The sequence below is a fragment of the Notamacropus eugenii genome, chromosome 2 (assembly GCF_028372415.1).
Source record: "Notamacropus eugenii isolate mMacEug1 chromosome 2, mMacEug1.pri_v2, whole genome shotgun sequence".
Classification (NCBI taxonomy): domain Eukaryota; kingdom Metazoa; phylum Chordata; class Mammalia; order Diprotodontia; family Macropodidae; genus Notamacropus; species Notamacropus eugenii.
This window is the reverse complement of record NC_092873.1, coordinates 169385360-169390507: the sequence shown is the minus strand read 5'-3', so window position 1 is coordinate 169390507 and position 5148 is coordinate 169385360.

Here is a 5148-nt window from a genome sequence, read left to right as displayed (position 1 = left end):
ACCACATTTTACAAGTGATGAAACTGAGGCTGAGAAAGGTTAATGTACTTGTCTGGATAAATGTCTAAGGTCAGATTTAAATGTAGGACTTTCTGCCTCCACGATCAGTAAGTGCTCCATGTCTCACCTTATCCTGCTCCTTAAGCCTCATCTCAACCCCAAACATTGCACTATCCTAGCAGCATTCTTGTGATCTCTTGGTTTCCAGTCAAAAAGATCTCATGACCTAGGTAAGGACATGATTCAAGACACTTGAACCCCAAGTGGGTTGTGTGAAAGCAGTATAAAAAGCTCCAGGTAATGTTCTCTGTCTGTGTTCATTTGAAGCAAGTCCTTTATGTTTACCTGAACAAGAAACTTCTATATGAGAATGCCGACAAAAGGAGCAGAAAATTGAAGGAACCTGCCTTGTGGGGTTCTTTTACCTTTACAATTCCATAAAAGATAACTATTACAGATGAGTCTTGCCTTGAAGACAAAGACAACTGCTTTTGGGGCAGCAATCCCAGGAAGCTAGAGATCTAGACAGGTGGGACTTTGATTAGTGATTTTGCAGCAACATAATTGTTAACTTTTTTTTTTTTTTTTTTTGATTTAGGCATAACTGGAATCAAGGTATACTACCTATTCCAGTAATTCTTAAGTCTTTTATAAAGTGAGGCATACTTTCCTTTCAAGAACATTTTATTTCTAGGTACAAAAGGTCATAGACTAAAACTCTCTGCAACTATAAAATCTATGCTCTGGTGATACAAGCTTCCTTTTATTCTTTTAATGAGTTTGAAGTCAGAGTCAGATCTGGCAGGAGCAGTAATTAGTTGGTCTCAAAGTTTGTATCAGCCAACAAATGGATGAACTGCTTGCCCACTGTCCTGCAATGTGAACTCTAGAATGAGGTCCTACCCTCCATTGGTCATGGGATCATAAGCTTTCAAGACCACAGATGTAGAACAGCAAGAGACCTAGATTAACCTTTTCATTTTACAGATGAAGAAACATTGAATCCTAGAGAGATTAAAGTGTCTTCAGAGGGAGCTAGGAGCACAGTATATTGTATTCTAGACTTGCAGTCAAAAAGTCCTGAATTTGAACTAGTTGTTATCTTGGACAAGTGGCAGTATCCCTCAGCCTCAGTTTCTTTATCTGTAAAATGGGGGCAACAAAACACCTACCTGACAAGGTTGTTTGAAGTATTAGACGAAATAATGTATAGAAAGTGACTTGCAAATATTAAAGCTCTATCTAAATGTTAGCTATGATTATTACCCAAGGTAATACATATTGTGAGAAGCAGAGTTAGTATTTAATTTCAGCCTTTGACTTCAAATCTAGCACTATTTCCACTATGTCACAACATGGAATGGAGACAATTTTCTGCCACATTTTTAGGAATTTCCATCTGACAGGAATTGATATGTGATAAGAGAATCTCTCTCCTTAATCATTTATTGAAGCCTTCAATTCCAAGTGGAGACTTTACTTGTGTATACCCTGTGTCCACTTTAGACTCAACAAATGTTATTTCATTCCATAATAAATCTGAACTTTACAATTTTCATAAGAACTAACTTATAGTTTAATATGCAAACATTATACTTGGCTGCATTATTGATAAGTTCAGTAGAACTTCTGCTAGAGCTAGGGAAATAGTTTTCGAGGGGATCTGAGTCATGCAGAAAAGATTCTTAGGGAAACTTCATTCTGCCTTTTCTTACACATGACATGTGTTTGATTACTTCTGCCACCTTCTTAATGTTGATTGTCACTTTGTTTCCTTCCCTTCCTGAAACTGCTAGGTATCATTTAATGCTGAGAATATATCCATCTGTAGTGCCAATTACACATACATTTCTTATAGTTTTCCTTCGCAAATTCCAGTTCATTTTTTTCCAGAGCAGCAAAAAGTTGATTTAACATTTGCCCATCTTTTTTTACATGTTGGGATCTTAATGTAGAAGTTTGAAATTTTGTGTTTATTTTTTTTCTTGATGTCTTTTTTAATTCACAATAAATGAATTTACAAAATGTCTTTCTACTTTATTTTTTCCCCTCTCTTTGTCCCCCTTTCTGAAAGTTGCTATTCCTGCTGTGGAACCAAGGGTACAAACTTGAATTCCAGGTATAATTAGCTTATGTAAAACCACTGGTATTACTTGGCTCTTATTCAGAGGTGAAACAATAGTTTTATACTTGCAGTTTCCTCTCTAGTTTCTCTTGCTTTTGTTAAGAAAAAAGACGTTACAGGTTATGGATACTTCATGCATCCTGTGTCAGTTGATTTTGACATAGCCTTGCTTCCTATTGGTCTGGATGACAGACTGGACCTCACAGTGGCCACTTGGCTGCTTTTTCTGAAGGGACTAATTCCCACTAGAGAACATTCTTTTCTTCCACAAGCAGACGTGTGCAGACATTTTTACTGAATGTTGATTGCACAGAGCACCTGAAAACCCTAGCAAGAAAAATGAGATTGTCAAGGCATCAAAAGACTTTTAAGGGAAGCTGGGACCTGTCACACTCTTGTGTGACATAAGATTGTGATCTAAATCTATATGAATACCAGAGTGACGGGATGCTTGGGACACTTCTATATACACCTTGTTTCCATTAGAATAAAGAAAAAATTTGTACTACAATTCACATCTCATGAAATGTAAAATCTTTTCACATTCTCACAAGTGATTATTTTCCCCTTGCTTTTGCCAGAAATAAATTTGTGCTTGATACTTTCTAAATGATGGCATCGCTAGCAACTGATGAAGATTTACACTCTTCCCTTGTTTGTTTAAATAAAATATGAGACATTATACTCTATGTAGCATTTCTATCAAGTAGAATTTGATTCTTTGATATCTACCCTTTATCTTTTTTTTCCTACCACTTTTCCCCATGGTTTTCACCACCCCCTCCCTCAAGAAAATGTGAGTTGTTAGACTAGTTAGCATTTCAATTCAATAGAACTTGTCATACTTGACAATCATCTTTCCTGTATTCTCCTATAAATTTTCCCTTTGGATTGCACTTTTAGAATTTATTTTTCTTGATTAGAAAACTCAGGTTAAGGCATGTAGATACTTCAGCAACCAATTGATATTCTGAGCTATTCTAGAGTATGGCAGTGAGAGTGACAACACTGGATGCATTCTTATTATGATAAGAAGATTCATTTCCACCAGGATTTTTTGCTAGCTTGAACTGTAGCTCACCAGAATTGGAAAAGGTTCTCTAAGTCCACAAGTGATTAGGTGGGGCAGAGTTAAGGGATAGAATATGTAATAATTCTTGTATCTTGGTCCTTAGGACTATGGCTGAATATAATCCATTTGCTACCATTGTGAACCTGATTCTTTAGATGTGTTTCTTTTCTCTTCTTCCTATGCTGACAGATTCTTGCTTCTTTCAAGAAGGCAGTTTGATGACTATAGCACATCTTTAAATAGGTCAGAGAAAATTATGACTCTCAGAGTCATTATGATTCCCCATCATAATTTTTCTACTGAAAATGAAGACTTGGTCTTTTCATTAATATGTCATGTCACAGAAACCAAAAATATTGCTAAATGAAAAGAGTTTTAAATGAATATTACTTTCTATGAATGTTGGAATTTTACTCTCCAACCATCTTTTTCCTAGAAAGTTTAAGATGCTTCAACAATTACTTGGTCTTGCTCCAGTTACTGAATTCACCTGAAATGGGAGATCTAGAAAAAAAGTAAGTTTGTACATTTTTCTCAGAGAACGTATATGGCAATCAAACAACGCATTCATAACTCACAAATGGAGCTCATTTCCTAGGAAACAGTAGGTGAAATGATGAAGCACCTGCCATCCAAAACATCATCAAGAGCAATAACATCAGTCTACAGGCAATAAATGAGGAAAATATCGTTTTATTCCCTTTCAGCTAGTGCTAACAAATGGAGGAATTATGATTCAATCACATGAAAAAAATTAAAAATGGCCCTGTTTAGTCTCTACTTAACTCTCTAGTCCCTCACATTAATAATCTACCATTTTTAGGCCTCGAATGGATAACCTGAAAATTCTTGAGTCTCACAAGGATGTGACTTTGGGGATATCACTTATATTTTCTTCTCTACATAATAAGGATTATTACATCTGCCCATATCAGAGGTAAAGGTGAAAACAATCTGATAAGGTCTTTCTTTAAACTTTAAATCAATATGTTTTCTAAATGCTTGTAATTTTGGTATACTAGGTGGTTATACCTTGTATAACTTCAAATCCTCCAAGATTGCTGAACATCCAACAGCACATCGAAAGAAGCACATTTAGTCAATTGAAGAGAGTTTTGAAATTAGACAAGTAGATATGATGGGAGGAGAATATCTCAATATAATTCAAAACAATCAGCATTTATTAAGTTTTAATTTGTGTAAGGAAGATGCTTGATATGTAAAAATTTGAATAGCACAACTCTTGCCCTTAAATAATTCATTTTCTTCATTGTTTCCAGAGTGGTTGCCATTGAATTTCAAATCTAACTTTTAGTTAAGGTGGGTTTTTTTTCAGCAGGTAATTTTTTCCTTATTAATTTATTTTCTTTTGACTTAGTGTTACATCTTATTTAAAATTGCTTCATTCCACTGAAATAATTTTTTTCTTCATGTTAGCATGCAATTTTACACAGGTCATGATCAGTAAGTATGGATACATGAGCACATGCTATCTTTGTCATAATTTTCTGAATAAGTATTTTAACTGAATTTAAATAAATAATATACTCAGGGACTTACCAACACTGACTTTCCCTATATGTATGGAAGAGAGACTTCTCTTTCCTCCCCTTCTGTTTTCTCTGTCTCTCTCTTAAATCCATGAGTCTTGAAGAGAGTCTGGAACCATGTGACTCTCTCTTGAAGAAAGTAATGAAGAATATCTCTCTTCTCTGAAGTTCTCACACTGATATTATCCTTGTAGGCACCCACCATTTTATCAACATTAATGCAAAATATTCCAGGATAGTGTGTAATCCAGGGTTACAACAGAACCTGGGTTTATTTGATGTGGCTACCCACTCATCTCAAAACAAAACTCTACCAAATCTCAGAATGTGAGTTCTATGGGTGAGTTCACCAGGTAGAGCCAAAAAGGTAGGTTAGAGGCTGCAACCCAGCTATGCCTTTG